At 44.8% G+C, this 20118-nt stretch overlaps 1 protein-coding gene across 1 annotated transcript in view; it reads left to right on the top strand.

Moving 5' to 3' along the window:
- Positions 1-270: 270 nt before the first annotated feature.
- Positions 271-20118, top strand: part of LOC144817803 (uncharacterized) — a 312290-nt gene continuing 292442 nt past the window's right edge. The window contains exon 1 of the mRNA XM_078674631.1: positions 271-331. The gene's annotated coding sequence lies outside the window, so the exon portion shown is untranslated. The remainder of the gene's footprint in view (positions 332-20118) is intronic.

Below are 20118 nucleotides of genomic sequence, written 5' to 3'. Positions count from 1 at the left end.
GCTGCCATGCTTTGGCCTCACAAGCAATGCATTGTATTTCTCTTGTTTACCTCTTCATTTACATCTCTGTTATGCCCTTGTTGATTTATTTCTCAGGGCTTCAGTGTTCATTTTCTGTTTTCGCAGAGAAGACATTTTGCATTTGATGGGAGAGAGTTGCAGGGGAGGGGTCGATGTGCAGTGGGACATCCCTCCTTCTGCCTCCTCCCACGGTTGCATTCCAGGCTCTTTAAAAGAAGAGAGTCTGCACAAGGAGGCATGCACTGTGCAGAGGGATCCTTCGCGCACAGACTGAAGCACCTGTACCTGTAGTGACCTGCCTACGCACCAGGTAAGAGACAAGCAACGGGCGGGAATCCAGACCAGCTCCCCTGCTGCAGGTACTAACCCAGACAGGTCCCTGAGGCACTGGACTGGTCCTGAGTGACGTAAGAAGGGAAAGCAGTGACAGACGACGCACACTTCGTGATTTCTGGTTAACACTTGAAAGCAGCGCTGACTTGTAGGCTTCCGATTGTGCATTATAACTTGTTTTGTTTCAAAATAGAGAAAGCGTTTTAGCTGTGCAGTTGCTGGGCGAGCCAGGTGCCAAAGCTCTAAATCTTTGTACTTTGATGAGTCGCACGCCTATGCTCACCGTCGATTTAGTCCTTTCTAACTACAAACTACATTTAGACGTGACAATGAAAATAACACATTTTCGCCCGTAATCTCTTCTCCCTTGTCCAGCGAGATAGAGGCACTTTTTTTCTTGTTTCTTAATCAAGAGCAATATGTTTTCCATGTTGATTCGACGCTACAAAACAGGACGTTTTCGACCACTCCACCTGTTCTTGAAGTAATGTGGCGTCTCCACTTATGTTGAGAACCTCCATCGAGAAAATGAGAGAGGCAGTGAGTGAACGAGTGAATATGTGTGTTGTGTGATTTGTTAAAACAGGAATGTAGCCAGACTGTTACTGCATCAGGAAGTGGTGCTCTTTCACGAGGTGCGAATTCTGCGCTTTCCTAAACTTGGAAGGAAGTCAGTCCTGATGGATACTGTGATGTCATTCCACTGAGTGAAGCTCTTCCGGCATGCATGTTTACATGAGCTTGCGAAACGAGGACTGGGGGAATCGTGATTTTGCGCAGAATCAACACACACTTTGTCCTGTTAGGAACAACTTTGACTGAGTACTGAAATATCAGCATTTCTGGGTCTCTTGCACCTGCAGATGTGTCTGTTCTTGTCACTAACACTCTGAACGTTCACTCCACAGTGAATGGGCATTGCACCCCTTACTCCGTGCCAGTCTCGAGAAACTGCAGGTACCCCGAGTTCCTCAATCTCCCTTTACCTCGTTTCTCTGTAGATTGATAGCTGTGCAAATCTCTTCCAATCTCTCCTACGCTGCACTGACAAAAGTGTTTGTTCGTCCATGCTTTCTCCGCATTCTGTGATGAGTGAATTGGGCGCCACACGTGTTGGAGAATGCTGTGGAGTTCATTTTCACCTGCCCGCTGGTTCCTGTTAGGGTTACTAGAGAGGAATGTGTATCCATATGTTTATTTCATTTAAAACGCTGTGATTACCTCTCTGCAGGTGACGCACAATGCACATTGACTCCTTGTTACATGTTATGAATTGGTTTATCACTACATACCTTACAGCAATGCGGGATTACTTATAAGCATGCGGGGCGTTGGATAGTGGGGAGTTTGTGCTGGGCAGTGGCTTCTGTCTCTTAAAACGAGGTCTTGATAATAACTTTGAGGGGAACCCCACCGTCTTGGGTAACAAGAGATTGCGTTTAGTACCAAAAAGCCAATTCCACGCTCATTCTTTTCGTACTGCTAGCCATCTTTTCGCTGCCACTAATCCACAAAACTCACTTTCCAGACATGAATGGTCTCAGGGTTGATTCCCTAGATTGTGCATACATGCATTTGATTAATTACCAACCTTTTTGGAACCCCTCCCAGGCGGCGAGCTCGCTCCTTCTTTTTGGTGCCCTGTCCTTCTGCCTCCCTTTCCCCCATAACTCATTCCAGGTACAACCTGTTATGGTGCATAGAAAGGCCGCAGTTTGCTTAGAACATGGATTATACATCTTGCAACTGACTGGTTGAACCGTCACCATCATCCACGTTACTTTACATGAGACATTGTCCACCCCTTGCTTGGCGTTGTCCTTGTATGACAGCACTACCCCGTTCCAGGGGCCCTTTTTTGCTAATGTCTCAGTGTTTGCGGATCAAGGCTTCCCGTGCTACTGACATTGTTGGCGTCCGTTAGGTCTGGCCCGGGGTGCAAGTGCCGTTCCGCTTGCCCTGGACCCTTGCGGACCACTCGCCTGCTCCTCAGTGCCCCTGTCGTGTGGCATCCCAAAGACACTGTGTGAGCAGCACTTCAGCCTATGGTACCTTCCCCTTCGGATCTTTCTCCGGGTTGCCTCAGATGCGATGGGTCTTCATATGTCCAAAACGGGGACCCTGGTCCCCTTTTGACCCCCTTGTCCCCTTCTGCTGTGATTGGACGGCTAGCAGTCTTAATTGGGGCGACCAATCTGTTTTGCAACCGCAATTGCAGTCACAAAAAACTCGCAATATACCGCCCTCTTCAAGAGGGTGGTAATGCACTCTCAAAAGGGAAGGGATTGTTTGCAAATGCAGGGGAAAATATCTCTATAGGGCAGGCAATGGTCCCAGGGACCACTACCTGCCCTTAAAAAGGAAACTAAAACTTTTTAAATGCAGCCCGTTTTCGTACTGCATTAAAAAAACTGCTTTATTCCAAAGCATTCACAGACATGGAGGTCTGCTGAGCCCAGCAGGCCACTATACCTGGGAGGGCCAGCCATTCCCAAAGGGGTCGCAAATTACGAGTGCCTCATGAATATTGATGAGGCATCTAATTTGCAACCTCATCGAGAATCGCAAACAGTGTCTCTGACACTGTTGTACATCCCAATTTGTGAGTCGCAAATTGCAAATCCCAAATTGCAACGCAATTTGCGAGTCGCAAATTCAGTGGTTGTAGATCTGGCCCAAAGCTCTAGGTTTGCATGTGCAAGGCACTACGGGAATGTGTTGGTTTACATCAGAGGCTGACTGTTCACACATTTGGAAAGCTGAAGTGGACGGGGGGTTTGGTACACTTGTACTGTGGCGTGCAACTAGGAATTCTGATTAAAGCTGTACTCTGGAGAAAATTGATCCAATTTAATCCCTAATTCCTCTTCCTTAGAGATGAATGAGAGAAAGGATGGGTGCAAACCTGTCCACCCTACTTCCGCCAAACACACCCATTGGTTCAGGGCAAGCTCTACTGCTGTCTTGGAGGCGGTCTTGGCGTAGCCACTGGAAAACATAGTCCCTCTTAAGCACAAATTTGCTACACTGCCATATAGCCAGCCTGCTGCATAATTTGAAAATATTTTAATGAAAAAATTCCTCTCACTTAAGCAGATCAAAATGTATTAAAACGGCAGCGACTCTGTCTTTCACACTTTGCAGAAGTTGACATCTTTCAACTGTTGATTGTTTTTATTCAAGCATTGAATAAGGAGGCAATTTTGCTTAGATATGGTTAATAACCCCAACTGATGGACTGGAGGATGGTTTTTGACTGCAGCAGAAAACAAAAAACATGCGTACTGCAATATGATCTAAAGAAAAAAAAACTCTGACTCTCTCCAATGCACTACTGTATGTCTCACCCTATACCTCTCCCAATATATCCTCTACCTCCACTCTCTGAATCACCCAAACCTCATTCTGCTACTATGATCTCCAAAATAACCCTTTCTAGACTTCCCTCCTCCATCCCTCTTTGGCTCAACCCAAACCTCATTTTATTACAATGAACTCCCAAAAATCTCTCTAAATTCTTCCCTTATATATCCCTCCTTTGACTCATACCAAAGCTCATTTTACGACTAGGATCTCCCTAATCAGTTTGTAGAGATTCTTCTCTCCTCCATCTCTCTTTTACCGATCCCAATCTATGATCTCCCAATAAACACTCTCTAGACTCTTCCCACTTCCATTCCTCCATTATCCTTTTCAATCCAACTAACAAACTCACATGTCCACTGCTCAAAGTAACTCATATTTCCCTATATGATTCCACCACTAATCCTTTTTGGGTCCTGGAATTGCGTGCTACTCACTGAAAAGCGCTTTAATGCCTCGTCCGGAGCTCTATAAATACAATAATAGTTACAATCACAATGGAGTAACTATCCAGAAACCAGTGACCTCTTCCATCACTCGTCTGTATGCTTTCCTTTGACCCTGAACACCACAACAATTCCTGTTTGTCCAGGTTTTTGCTGCTTTCCGCAGCAGGTAATGGCAGGGTTTAAAACAGTACATTTTGCATGGGTCCCCCTTTGCTGGTTATATTCGTAGAGAGGTAGATTTGAGATAGGAAAGGAAAAAGAAAAGATAGGAATAAGCAGAGAAGAAGGATAGGACAGACATCTATATACACCATTCTGATTTGGTACCAATGAATGTTATAGGTTATGCATTCCAAAGTTCCAAAGTTCCAAAGTTCCAAAATTTGTATAGCGCACTACTCACCCAGAGGGTCTCAAGGCGCTTGAGGGAGGGAGGTGCTTTACTTATCAAATATCCAGGTTTTGAGTTGCTTTCTGAAGGAGAGGTGGTTCTGAGTAAGGCGGAGGTGGGTGGGGAGAGAGTTCCAGGTCTTGGCCGCCAAGTAAGAGAAGTATCTTCCTCCCATGGTGGATCTGTGAATTCTCGGTATTGCGGCGAGGGCTTGATTGGATGATCGTAGCTGGCGGGCAGGGGTGTAGAAGGAAAGTCGTGTGTTGAGGCATTCGGGGCCTAGGTCGTAGAGGGCTTTGTGTTCGTGGGTGAGGAGACGGAATGTTATTCTCTTGTTGACAGGGAGCCAATGGAGATCTTTCAGGTGGTCGGAAATGTGAGCTTGCCGAGGGATGTCCAGTATGAGTCTGGCTGAGGCGTTTTGGATGCGTTGGAGTTTTTTCTGTAGTTTGACTGTGGTTCCTGCGTAAAGGGTGTTTCCGTAGTCCAATCGGCTTGTGACCAGTGCGTGGGTGACCGTCTTTCTTGTTTCGGTGGGGATCCATCTGAAGATTTTTTTAAGCATGCGTAGGATGTTGAAGCAAGATGATGAGACGGCGTTGACTTGTCTGGTCATTGAGAGGGAGGAGTCCAGGATGAAGCCCAGATTACGTGCGTGGTCCATAGGTGTGGGTGCGGTTCCCAGGGCCGGTGGCCACCATGAGTTGTCCCAGGCAGAGGGGGATGACCCTAAGATGAGGACTTCGTTTTGTCCGAGTTGAGTTTTAAACGACTATTCTTCATCCAATCGGCTACTTCTTTCATTCCTTCGTGTAAGTTGGTTTTGGCGGTGTTTGGGTCTTTGGTGAGGGAGAGGATCAGCTGGGTGTCGTCTGCGTAGGAGATGATGTTGAGGTTGTGTTGGCGTGCGATGGATGCGAGGGGACTCATGTATACGTTGTAGAGGGTGGGACTGAGTGATGATCCTTGTGGTAGGCCGCAGATGACTTTGGTGGCCTTTGATTTGAAGGGGGGGAGGCGGACTCTCTGGGTCCTTCCGGCCAGTAACGATATGATCCATTCCAATGCTTTTCCTTGTATTCCGACGTTGCTGAGTCGTTGTATGAGGGTGCTATGAGAGACTGTGTCGAAGGCTGCGGAGAGGTCGAGTAAGATGAGGGCAACTGTTTCTCCGTTGTCCAGTAGTGTTCGGATGTCGTCTGTTGCTGCGATGAGGGCGGTTTCGGTGCTGTGTTTGGCTCGGAAGCCGGATTGTGAGGGGTCGAGGGATTTGTTGTATTCGAGGAAGGCGGCGAGCTGACTGTTGACGGCTTTCTCAATGACTTTGGCGGGGAATGGGAGGAGAGAGATGGGGCGGTAATTTTTAAGTTCGGTGGGGTCTGCTGTGGGTTTCTTTAGAAGGGCGCTGAGTTCGGCATGTTTCCAGATTTCCGGGAAGGTTGCGGAGTTGAAGGAGCAATTGATGACATCGCGGAGATGGGGTGCGATGATGGCGCTTGCTTTGTTGTAAATGTGGTGTGGACATGGGTCGGTGGGCGATCCTGAGTGGATGGAGTTCATCAGGTGGATGGTGTCTTCGGTGGTGATGGGGTTCCAGGTGCAAAGGTTGTTAGAGGGCGGTGTTGGTTCGGAAATGGGTGGAGTGCACATATCTTCGGACTGGTTTTCAAAGCTGTTATGAATTTCGGCGATTTTGTTGTGGAAGAATTAGGATAGAGAATCGCAGAGGTCTTGGGAGGGAGAAATGTCGTTGGTGCCGGAGGTGGGGTTAGTAAATTCTTTGACGATGTTGAATAGTTCCTTGCTGTTTTGGGCATTGTTGTCAAGTCGATCCTTGAATGCTGATTTCTTGGTGGATCGGATAAGTTGGTGGTGTTTGCGGGTGCCGTTCTTGAAGGTGGCTAGGTTCTCAGTGGTTGGGTTTTTTCTCCAGGTTTTCTCGAAAGTACGACAGAACTTCTTGGATTTCTTAAGGTCGTCGTTGAACCAGGGGGCTTTTTTGCTACCTTGCTTGATTCGATGGTTTTTCAAAGGTGCAAGTTCGTCGGCGCTATGGGTGATCCATTGGGTGAGGTAAATGGCTGCTTGGTTTGGGTCCGATGATTTGGTGGGGGGGTTTTGGTGAAGCGATGTGAAGAGTTGTTCGGTGGTGATTTTGTTCCAATTTCTTCGAGGAATAGGTTGTGGGGGGTTGTGGGTCGTAGTCTTTTTGTAGTTGAAGTGAATACAGCTGTGGTCCGTCCAATGGAGAGCTGTGGTGTGATCGAAGGAGACGTGCTTGCTGGAGGTGAAGATTGGGTCGAGCGTGTGTCTGACGTAGTGGGTGGGGGTGTCAACAAGTTGATTGAGTCCTAGATTGGCCAGGTTATCCAGGAGGGTGGTGGTGTTGTTGTCGTTTTTCTTTTCCAGGTGGAAGTTGAAGTCTACCAGTAGAATGTAGTTCTTGGAGGGGAGGGCATGTGGGCAGATGAATTCGGCGATGTCTTCGCTGAATTGTGTGCGGGGTCCTGGTGGTCTGTAGATGAGGGTGCCTCTGAGTGTGGTTTTGGGATCGGTGTGAATCTGGAAGTGAAGGTGTTCGGCGGAAGCGAGGTTATCATCGGAACTGGTCGTGATGCGGATGGTGTTCTTATGGACGATGGCGATGCCTCCTCCTGTTTGGTTGGTGCGATCTTTTCGGATGATCTTGTAGGTGTCCGGGATGGCTATGGCGATGTCAGGAGCTGATAAGGCGTTCATCCATGTTTCTGTGAGGAAGGCGACGTCCGGCGATGTAGTGTCGAGTAGGTTCCAGAGTTCGATTGAGTGTCTGTGGACTGAGCGGGTGTTGAGCAGGAAGCATTTTAGGTGGTTAGTGTCGGTGCTCTGTTTGGAGTTTGTGGATTTGGTGTGGGTCCTGATGCAGTCGAACTTGCAGGAGTGGCAGGTGAAGGCTCCATGGGTGTGTCCTGGGGCGGCTTGGTAGCAGTTTGGGAGGCGGCCGGGGTTGAGGGCTGAGAGGGTTGCGGCGTCATATGTTATGCGGGTGGAGTGGGAATAGCTGGGCGCGGTCGAGGCGTGGACTGGCGTAGACGGGCTTACCTTTGGCGCACCTTCGGCGCGCATGGGGCACGACCGCTGCGTGAGAACGCTGCGCGCGAATGCATCTGTCATATGCGGATAGTGGAGGGGAGGGGCGAGGGAGGAGCAGCTGGGAGGCGGGAGCGGGGTGGAGAGCCGGGCAGGGAGACACAACAACAACAACAAAAACAAAATGGCAGCAAGCCAAATGCGAAACAGGATTGGGGCACAATATATAAGAAACGCGATGTGAATGGCAGTGGAACCGGCACAATCAGTCACAAAACCAAAATACAGGCAGCACAGTACAATCGAGCAGAGCGTTGCAGCGCACTTTGGCAGACTAGCGCTACGATAATATGCAAATTAGCAATCAGGAAATAGACATGGCAGCGCAGCCCAATAGAGCAGATATTTAAAGCGCAATATGGCGATCTAGCGCTACGAAAGTGTTCAATTAGTGATCAGGGAATAGAAGGTGTGGGGCAAGGCGAGCAAGCAGTCAGAAGTCTGGCAGTAGGCGCTACGATACCAATTCGGCCAGCAGGGCAGGGAGCAGCGTGAGGAGCGACCGCTTCTGAAGAAAACAGGACGGTCACAGCATTACAGCGGGAGAGCGGAGCCTGACTATCAGTGGGAGGGAGGAGCAGCTGGGAGGCGGGAGCGGGGTGGAGAGACGGGCAGGGAGGCACAACAACAACAACAAAAACAAAATGGCAGCAAGCCAAATGCGAAACAGGATTGGGGCACAATATATAAGAAACGCGATGTGAATGGCAGTGGAACCGGCACAGAGGAGCATTCACTTTTTATACATTTTCCCTGGTGAGAAGAGGAATTTTCTATTGCTTTTTATTCCCAAGGTTGCTCCGTGACATATCTAAATATTGACTCATGCAGATGTAATCTATCCCTAAACATGTGTCCTTCTTCAAGAGCTATCTTGAAATGGCCAACCTTTAAGCCGAGCATGCACTCTGGATAGATGCACTGAATGCAAGACCTGTCTGGAGGTCAGGGTCTGTTTTCAAAGACAGCTTTGCAAAGCCAAAGATTATGCCCCACTGGCTCTGGGCACTGCTTGATGCACAAAGAGTCCATAGTTTATATCTCTTCCAATGAACTTCAGCACTGTTTAGCCTCCCTGAGGCATTCACTGTGATAGCTGATCTCCATAGCGACATGATAGCTTATAATGTTTTCATTTAAACAGTGACATCACGTTTGAGGCCATACTCAGTGTACTGGTTGTATGACTCTTATGCTAAAACCTCCCAACATCAACAAAACAAAAATAACAACAAAACACAACAGCATGACACTACATAGGACTACATAGGACTGCATAGGACTACACAAAAAAAGGGAATGAAAAGACAAACACGAAAACAGACACAACTACAGCAGGGGGCTATTAATACTATGGGCTCCATTAGGATGGCGGGCGCATTGCCCCCGCCAGGCTGGCGGTATCCACCACCGGCCTGGCGGGGGCAATCTGCCCGCCATCCTTGCCCTGAAGTCCCCCCGCCATATTAGGATGGCGGAGGGGGCCGCAGCCTTGCGGCCGGGGCGGAAAAGGCCTAACATGGTGGTGGTGTCTATTAGACACCGCCAGCCATATTAGGATGGCCAAAAACAGATGCCTTTCCGTGGCGGCATGCGGTCTTCACTTCGGGGGCCCCCTGCGGGCCCCCGAAGTGAAGGACAGGTGGGGGTGCACACGGGGGGTACCTGTGGTACCCCCCAGCATTTGCATTTACATAGCGGCAGGCACCGCACGGTGCCTGCCGCTTTGCAAATGCAAAGGCAATTTTGCATGTTTACCATTGTGGCGGGCGGTGCTGAGAGCACCGCCCGCCACAATGCTAAACATGCATGATGCGCCCGCCACTGTGGCGGATGCATCCTAACCCCCCCGGGACCCCCGCCCTTATGGCGGGCGGTCCCTAAGACCGATAGAATGGCGGGCGGACTAAGTCCGCCCGCCATCCTAATGACCCCCTATGTGTGTACAGGAAAGCACACCGGGCTGGCATTAATGAAGAAATGAGGAATGCAATTCCAATCTCACAAGGGTCTTTTTATCCTAAAATGCTTGCTTTCTTGGCCATATTTCCTGCCTTTGACTCAGTGGATTACAAAATCCTACTATAATGCGACCCTCATTTAAGGCTTCCATAGAGCATATGTGTTTTCAGCAAAACAGAACGACTAAAATATCTACCCTGCTCACGGACCCTGGTCTCCTGCAGTGTACCAACAGGTTCCCCCTTCCTTTGTATCTATTAAACATTTATATCAATATCCAAATGGTCCTCCTTGGTGCAGCCCACCCCCACTTCTCAGCTATTGCTGGCAACATGCAAATCTACCAAGCATTTCAGTTGAGAAAAGAAACAACAGGGCAAAATAACAATCTATGAAAAATAATACCACAACATGACTAAACAACATAACAGCAGAGAACATGCCACACAAACCACTACAGAATAACACAACAAAATAAAAATAAAACAGAGCACGATAAAATACCAGCAGAACACCGCAATACAACAAAACACAATCTACGAACAATGCAGCACACACACACACACAAAACTATAACAAACCAACACTGCAATACACCAATGCAGACTACATAAAAAACAACTTAATGGTACAATTAAATCCCACAAAAGAACACAAACTTTTGAAAGATGAGGGGACAGGGGGGAGAATTCTTCCACACAGCTGTCAACAGGTGTCCTTGGAGCAAGAATGAAAGCAACAGGAATGAGACAACAGCAACATAACTTTGAGATTATTTTTGACATGAGAAATCACAGTTAAAGGCTGAGCCTCACAACTCATTCTGTCAGAAAACAGTCAGCTGCTCAAGAGATAAGTGACTACTGCGGATGCTTCCTGGGAATGTAATTACTCTTGAACTCTGGTTGAACTCTTCACACTGGCAGAGGGGAAGGGCAGGAGTTTTCCTGTCAGCAGAGGGTGTGGATGGAAAATTAGAGCACCATTTCTGTAGCTGAGAGAGTCTGTGAAAAACTGCGATGCTGCATGTTTTTGAATTGCTGTTGTACTTCTTACACCACGCTGGAGGAGCATATGAAAACTTGCAACTCTGAGGTATTTATGTCTCTCCATTTGACAGCTTAGACGCTGCTGTATAACATGGGAATTCCTATCAGCTGAGAGTGTAGAGGGAATTTGGCTACGCAGGGAAAAACCTGTCTGTCATTTCTGATACTCTGGGGCTTATTTATGAGCGCTTGCATCACTTTTGCACCGCTGTTGCATCACTATTTGCGGTGGTGTAAAATATGCGCCATGTTGCGCCATATTTACGAAGTGACGCATCTAGGCAGATGCGTCACTTTGTAAACATCTACGCTACATTCTACCTGTGTCAGGTATAATGTACGTAGGGTGGGTGTTCCCCCACCAGAAAGGGTCGTAGGAGTGGCGTAGTGAAATTTATAAGATTTCACTGCACCACTTCTAGGACGCCAATGCGTCAAAACCTTACACCTGCCTCATGGCAGGCATCAGGGTGATGCAGGCCCTTTCACATGGGGCTTGGCCCCATGTGAAAGGACATATTGCAGGAGTTGCGTCTGTTTTCAGACACACCCCAGTAATGCGCCACTTTTTCGCCCACAGGTACGTCAGTACTACTGACGTATCTGTAATTCCTTCCGACATATTGTAAATATGATGCATCTATCATGTCGCAAGGAGGGCGTACTGAGAAGTGTTGCATCTCTGCTTTCACGCAGCGATGCAACACTTATTATAAATGAGGACCTCTGTTTTTCCAGTAACCCCTGTTTGAAAACATGCAGCCATAATTTTTGTAATCCCAGAAGTCTTTGAAAAAAACTGAGTCATTCTCTCAGGAAATACAGCAGGGGAGAGGTGTGCAACATTTTTGATTGCTGGGTGACTGTTTTTCAGCAACCCCTGGTTTAAAAACATACAGCCATAATTTTTAAGAACCACAGAAGTCTGTGAAAAAATGACTCATTCTCTCAGGAAACACAACCTGATTCTGAAGAGTTAAGTGGAACTTCTCACAGGGCACAGGGGAAGCATATGAGAACTTTCAAACCTGAGGATTTTCTCTTCATTTGACAGCTTAGTCTCTGCTACACAATTAAGTAGACAAGGGAATTCCTACCAGCAAAGGGTGCAGCTTAGATAAAATTGTGTGACATTTCTGATAGACTGTTTTTCAGCACCCCTTGTTTGAAAACATACAGCCATAATTTTTGAGAATCCCAAAAATCTGTCCATATTCAAATATGTATTTGTGATTATATCACTACCTAACTGCTCTGTGAGGCGACTGGATATCATATTTGGTTACTAGGCAGTACTTAATTCTTGTCTTCACTAACATTGAAGATTAACAGTATGGCCATTGGAAAACCTAACAGAAAACCTTTGTTTACACAAGTAATATGGAACACTCTACCTTTGGGCACTTCTACTACTGTCCCACAAGATACTGCTTCTATGGACCTTATTTTAAAAGAGATCTCTGCTTTGGAACAACTATTGGGATCCATGGAGGTCAAAATCTCAGATCTCACGACAGAAATGAAGTCAATAAGGATGGACCTAAACTCTTTTCATACCAAAGTGGAAATTCTAGATAAACGAACCACCATTTTGGAAGAAAGATTAGATCATGCATAGTATTGGGGCCCAGATATCATGCATTTAAAACAAAAAGTAATACATTTGGAAGACAAGGCCTGAAGAAATAGCGTTCGCTTTTATGGAATTCCAGAAAAAATTGAAATGAATAATGATGTGAAGAGCTTGCTACTAACTTTACCACTGTGGCTACTGAACATATCTTATGAGCAGCCCCTTGAGTTGCAGAGAGCTCACAGGATGCGGTCAAGAACTTTAACTTCAACCCTTGAATCTATACCTAGACAAATTATTGCATGTCTCCTGTGTCATGAACAGGTCTGTCAATTCTAACAGCTGCTCATAAAACTGGCACTTATGCCTTGGAAAGCCATAAAGTATTTATTGCTGCAGACCTCCCTACTGAAACCAATGCCAAATGAAAAGCGTTCCTGCCACTTAGGCCAAGACTTCGGAAATGGGATATCAAATATGGTCTTTTAGAACCTGCTACAATGGGAAATTAAGGGATTACACAGAGCCTGAGGATCTGGTGCACTTCCTGGACAGTTTGGAGGACCAACACATAACGTAACACCACCACCCCTGACTGAAACAACTATGAACAGTCATCTTAAATTACAGAATGATCCTCAATGGTAGATTACACGCCCATACCTTTAAGAAACAGTCTGACAGAGTTAAAGTGGTCCGCTGTGTAAAAGTACTCACACAGTAAAATACTAGAGACAAAACGAGATCACCTCTGAAGTCATCCACATCTTTTGATAAAGTATCTGATGCTAAACCTTCCACTGTTGGTTCATCCAGCTAGATGAGTATATATGCATGCTATATATTAATGTAATTGTATTACTCTTTTACAGCAGTTATTACCTCTTATGGATATGATTCATTTCCATTTCTCCTACACTGTTGTTCAATACACCATATACATCTCATACTATATTTGTATATGCAAATCTCCTAGATCGATTTTTATAACACCATGGTGTGGTTCTTTTCATAATATGTTTAGCACAAGTGGTTTTCTTTTCGTAAGTTCAAAAAGAAGTTTATTGATCAAAATGAAAGGTGTCAATACAAAAAAAAGAAAAAAAAAAAAGTCCACATTTGTAAAGCGCACAATCACCCGTAAGGGTCTCTAGGCGCTGGGGGCCGTCGGGAAGATTAAGCAAGCTATTGCCCAGAGTCACATGGTGCTGGGCTACCCTGCCGCCGGAGCCGGGGATCGAACCGTGGTCCCCAGATTCCAGCGTCAGTCGCCCTGGCCGCGGCGCCACACCTCTCCCTACAAAATACAAAAGCAATACAGAGAAGAAGGAATAGTAATCAAAAATAGCAATAATTCAATGATAATGAATCAAACGGGTTTTAAGACAAAACAAATGGGATAAAATATCATGAAAGTGAGACAATGTAATAGTAATGAAAACACAATAAAAAAGTGGAGAAATAAGGAACATCAAGGCAACTACAGGGGGTTTAAGACCTCTTGTTGGACAGGTCATTGGCGAAATGAACGTTTAGCACATGCATCAAGGTACAACATAATAGGAAGCCATAAATCTATACATTTTGTCGCCATATGAATAGGAAATACAAAAACAGTATCTAGCCTATGATTGTGACAAACATTGTACCACCATGCTCTAAAAGAAATATTCGGAAAAAAATCCAATTAGCTGTAATCTGTTGAAATGCAAGGCTAACAATAAATCAATAATTTGCACATTGAGTGTGGTGCTCTCCCAGCAGGAAGAGAGGCTGCCCAAGAAAATATGTATGAAAGAAAAAGGAATTTGCGTGTGAAAATTAGCATTTATTTGAGACCAAACTTGTGTCCAAAAGTCATGCACAACACTGCAGGAAAATAACATGTGAAATAGAGTGGCATGTGAGGAAGAGCAAGTCCAGCAAAGATCTGGAGTTGTGGGAAATATCCTACTGAGGTCGTGTGGTGTGTAAAGAAGTCTATTACAAATGAAAAACAAGGATTACGTTATAGTCGCTGCTCTGGCTGATTTGCGAATCTTGCTCCATATTTTATTTCACAAGATATTGGCCAAGATTTGGCAAAGTCACATTCCCATTGCTCTTCTACCTTAGACTGTGGCCTAATAAAGTCCTTATTGTGGAGGTATTTGTAAATAATGGAAGCTTTGGATGTGGCATGTAAAAAAGAGTGGAGCTGTGATGTGGGATTTAGATACGTGGGGGGAGTATGTGAAGGTAGAAGGCGAGTATAAGTCGTCATTACCGCCTCTTTGAGTGAAAGGTATTTAGGAGCAAAATACATAGGTAAGTTGAAAGATTGGCGGAATATTGAGAAAGGTATAAAAGTAAAATGTGAGAGTTGTTGAGATACCCAGATTAATCCCTTTTGTCTCCAAGACTTCCAATAGAAAGGTTTATTATTAATTAACAAATTCTTATTATGCCAAATGGTGGAGTTAAGAAAATCATCAGCAGTAGTGAGAGGGAGGGAGTGAAGGATAAAAGCAATTTGGTAGTAAATTTGTGTATGGGGGTTGATAGTGCAGGAGGTTTACGGGAAAAAGAAAGATATTCAGCAAAGGAAAAAGGCAATAATGAGAGTCGTTCAATCGTAACCCACAGAGGACAGGCAACAGAAGGATCCTGTAGCCAAAAGGAAGCTTGTCTCAAATGAAATGCCTTTTGGTATGCCGGAAAGTCTGGGAGATTGACTCCCCCTTCTGACTTGGGACGTATCAGTCTGAGGATGGACATCCGTGGTTTCTTGCCGTTCCATAGAAAGGCAGGGAGAAGTGAGTTGATTTTTCTGAAAAAGTTTGCAGGAATAGGGACCGGGATATTAGAAATCGTGTAAAGGATTATGGGGGACAGCATCATTTTAATAGTATCAAGGCAGCCCCACCACGATAGGTAAAGAGGATGCCATCTGGCCGTCAAATCTGATATTTTCTGGATACATTTGTTTAGACAGAGTGAGACTGTATCTGAAATTGAGGAGGTAACATGAAGGCCTAGGTACTTAATAGGAGAGGAGCTTCAAGTAAAATTAGAAGCACTAAAATCGGGTTTAAAAGTAAATTTCATTAGGGGTAAAATCTCGCATTTGTCATTGTTTAATTTATATCCGGAAATTATGGAATATTCATGTACCTCTTCTAGAAAAGCAGGTATTGAATCGGTGGAGTTGGACAAAAAAAGCAAAATGTCATCAGCGTATGCAGCGAGTTTAATATGAGAATGCAGCGTTTGAAAGCCATGAAGGTTGGGATTCTGACGAAGTTTGGAAAGGAAAGGCTCTAGAGCCAAATTAAAGAGAAACTGGGAAAGGGGACAACTTTGACGAACGCCTCTTCCTAAGTTAAAAAAAGAAGAGACTAATCCATTGGCACAAACTGCAGCACGAGGATTGGAGTAAAGAAGGAAAATTAGAGAAATACATTTAGGTCCAAAGCCAAACCATTTGAGGGCCAAGAAAAGATAAGTCCATTCAACCCTATCGAATGCTTTTTCAGCATCCAATGCAATTGCTGCAAGAGAGTGCTGTAACCGCGAGGATTTGGACAGAACGTTGAACAAGAGTCTGGTGTTATCAGTGATAAAACGCCCCTTGACGAATTCTGATTGTTTCGTCTCCAACAGGTCTGGAAGAAAATGATCTAATCTCGCTGCAAGTGACTTGGCAAATAGCTTATAGTCAATATTGACCAAAGAAATAGGTCTGTCATTTTTACAATATCTGGAGTCCTTCCCTTCTTTAGGTATAAGGCAGATGTGAGCATCAGAAAAGGATCCTGAGGAAGTACCCAATGTGACAAATGAGTCAATTAAAGAATGCAGTTTTGGTATTAGTAATTTAGAAAAGTTGAGATAAAATTCAACCGTTAAACCATCCGGTCCAGGGGCCTTGTCCTTTTTAAGGTGTTGGAGTGCAGTGAGTAATTCTTGTTGGGATATATCTGATTCTAAAGAGGTTAAGTCAAGGGGAAAGTGGCTGGGTTTGTGTATTATAAAAACGAGAAAATTCAGTTAAAATGTCAGCATCCTTATGTATAAGGTCAAGGTTATCATCATAAATAGATTCAATATTTATTTTATTATGTTTAACTTTCAAGTAATTATCTAAAATGTTCCCAGCTTTGTTCTTACCCCCATAAAACTTTGCACTAGACTTTAACAAATACAAAGAAGCGTCTTCTGTAGATTTTTTGTTAAATTGCATTTTGGCATCAATAAGAGCTGTCAAACTGTCTTGAGAGTGGGAAGTGTAGTAGGAGTGCTCCAATCTCTTAATTTTTTAAAGAAGATCTCCAGTAAATTTGCGAGCAATTTTCCGTTTTTTGGCGACAAAACCAATTAGGAAATCTCTTGCCGCAGCCTAAAAAGGCGTCCCAAATAACATGTTTCTGTAAAGACTGAGTATCATTTACGTAAAAAAAATCATCAAAAATGTTTGTGAAAGAGGCGTTAAACTTAGGGTCTAGAAGGAGAGTATTATTAAAGCGCCACCTCCTAGGTCCGGTAATTTTAGGCAGAATAGCAATGTTATTCAAGACAGGGGCATGATCTGACAATAGAATGGGACCAATTTCTGCATTCGTGAGAGTTCGGGCAATATTGTGGGAAACAAAAATATAGTCAATTCTTGATTGAGAATGATGAGAGGGCGAATAAAAAGTAAACTCTTTAGTTGTCGGATTACATAGGTGCCAAGCATCAATGGGTTTATGTTGCGAGATTGCTTGAACAAAAAGTTTGTGCGGTTTATTGGGAATAAAGGAGGCTTTAGAGTGTCTTTTAAGAAAGGGATCAAGGGGTTGATTACAATCTCCCGCTAACATGAAGTTATCATCCATAAATTTTGTGATGTGTGTAGCCATCTTGTGCCAAAAACTGTGGTCACCTCCTGTGGGGGCATATACATTGAGAAGAGAGATTGGAACACCCCTAAAAGACAATTTGACATGTAACCATCTGCCATCAGTGTCTGAATCTTGAGTTACTAAAGAGTATGAAAGGGATTTACGACACAAAATTACCCTTGAGTTTACCATCACCAGGGGAATAAAAAACTTCACCCACCCAACCCCTCTTAAGTTTCGCAGATTCAACATCAGAGAGATGAGTTTCTTGTAAAAATGCAAAGTTCACATTCAATTTAGCTAGATGAGATCAAATTCTTTGTCTCTTAATGGGAGAATTGAGACCCTTGACGTTCCATGAAACAATTCTTAACGACATACAATAAAATACAAAATAGTCAGATATAAAACCCATAAGAAGAAGAACAATCAAAACTAACGAAGATGAGGAATAGAGATAGAGATAAAAAAATAAAGGAGATTATATAAAAACCCAGTGCAAGGAGGAGAGAATTGTAAGAAACAGAAGAGAGGCAAAAAGAAGCACCAAGAAGAAGTAAAGAAACGATTAGAAATGAGAACTTTATCGTCAGTGAGTAGGTAAGATAAAAGAAGGAAGATACTGATAAAGAAGGTGAATGAAGAATATGAGAAACAACACCTACTGAAAAGATGAAGCGAAAGAAAGAGAAGAGGAAAAGGGTGACATAAAATGAGACATATATGTGAAGCATTGGAAGGAAAAACGTACTTACAAGAAGGGGAAGGCGAAGAAACATAACCAGGAACAAAACCAGGGACAAGAGGAGGGGGGGGGGGTGAAACCACATGGAGCAGGTGTTACATCCAAGGTCAGCAGTGCGCACAACCCGGGGAACACCACGGAACGAGGTTCAAACCCTACGGAGACATGAGGAAAATAATGAGCGAACATACCAAAGGAAAAAAGGAAACCATCATATCGAGAGTACTAGAAGTGTAAGTGATAAACAAGAAAAGCAACAAGAAAAATGACAACTGTAATATAATCACTCCACAGGTGCACACAAACAAGAAGAACAGTGGGAATGATAGTAAAGATTAAAAGAGCATGCAAAAAAGGAACATTGTGGAGAATAGTCTCAACAAAAATCAGGAGACTCAAGTGGGAAAAGTAGACAAGGGACCGGATAGGTCCATGTCAGCCGTTCTGCAGGAATTCAGGAAACTTCGAAGGCGAACAGGATCTTTGTACGTTGTCGTTTTCTTGTTGTTGGTGACTTTGAAAAGACATGGGTGGAAGAGTCCGTATCTGGCACCTAGGGAACAAAGATCAGCCCGCATGTCCAGAAAAGCTTTACGTCGGTTTGCTGTAGCTTTGGCATAGTCCTGCACAAAAAACAGGTGGGATCCTGATCAGGTGAGCCGAGGAGAGGCTCTAGCCGCTGATAAAACTTTCAGGAGATCTGTATATTCTAAGAAGTAAATAATCACTCCCCTTGGTCTTAACGATGTAAAATTGGAGCAAGGAATCCTACCAAGTCTGTGAGCACGTTGGATATTGAGCACAGTGCCCTCTGGTAAGTGCAAGAGCTTGGGGAGACATGAGGTAAAGAAGGCGATAGGATCATTCCCCTCACATCCCTCCACCAGACCATAAATGCGCAGATTATTGCGCCTATTTCAATTTTCAAGCTCCTCCACCTGTCGTTGGAGGGAAGAGATATGCGAGTGCAAGTGAGAGACCTTGGTGGACATTTCCTGAAAAGATGAGACACTCTGTTCCACTGACGTAACGCTTGCATCCATTTGCGCCCAATTGTCTGTTAACACTTATAATTTGGCAATGGTTTCCTCCATGAAAGGGCAGAGAGCTATTATTTCCTCCAATAAAAGCTCCACAGAGACTGACGATAATGGCTTGGGTGGAGAGGGAGGGACCTTTTTCAGTCGTTTGGAAGTGACCTTACCGGAGACTGGCACAGTGGATTCCATCGTGAGTGATGTATCTGGGGGAGGAGACCGTTGAGTAGCCTCAAATTTGGCGAATTCGGAGAACAGTTTGGAGTTTTTGAGAAGGCTATGCTTCGAATTATTGAAGACAGAGTGCACTTTGTTCCTTCCCATAAGATACCAATGAATGCAGGGTAGGCAAGTATATCAGCGGAATCTACAAATAGTGATAAAGCAAGAGTCAATAGGAAGGTGGGTGGAGAGATTGGATCCTGTGTTGTTGGTGAAATTAAGCAACAGGAGCGATATGTTCAGCACTGTGGCAAAGGGCAGTGGACATGCGTGGCAAGGAGTCAATTATTGTACAGTGAGTCAGAAAATGAGCTGCAGCCAGAAACATAAAGCATAAATCAGGAAGAGTAGAGAAACTGCCTCATTAAATCCAAAACACTAGCACACAGAGGTAACAGCTTGAAGGGAAGGTTGGAGGCTGAGGAGAGTCATAAAATGGCTGCTGCATGTAAGACAAAATGATTCCTTAGAGGGAACAATGAAGAAATTAAAACTAGGCATCCATGTGCTGGGGTAAACCTCATTTGAGGGAAAAAGTCATTGTGCAAGGCATCGTGGGATGGAAGGTGAGGCAGGAGAAAGCCAAAAGCCTTATAGTCCCTTCATGCACATCGCAGTAAAAAAAAAAAAAATGGCGGCCGCGACCGGCAGAGAGCTGCGACCTAACTTACTCCGACTGAAAGGAGTGAAAGCAGCCTCGGCTGCCGCCGAAAATCGATTCAAGATGAACCCGCCACTTTCCTGGAGCAAAGTCCGTCTTCAGTGAGGCTGGGGAGCAGCTCGAACCGCGAGTCCACACCGGTGTCTGCAGAGCACTCACCCCGGCACTGCCATGCTCGTTGGGCGTCAAGCCACGCCCCCTGTGGTTTTGTTTTCTCTCCTGTGGATTCTGCATCTTGCATTGAGGTTCAGATGCACCAACGAAAGTTATACATAGTTTGATCTGTAGTGTTCTTTTCTTTTCTAGCAGTTAGAACGGTGT

This window comes from Lissotriton helveticus, chromosome 2_1 (assembly GCF_964261635.1).
Source record: "Lissotriton helveticus chromosome 2_1, aLisHel1.1, whole genome shotgun sequence".
Classification (NCBI taxonomy): domain Eukaryota; kingdom Metazoa; phylum Chordata; class Amphibia; order Caudata; family Salamandridae; genus Lissotriton; species Lissotriton helveticus.
Note: the sequence above shows the minus strand (reverse complement) of the source record. Positions and strands in the feature narration are given on the sequence as shown.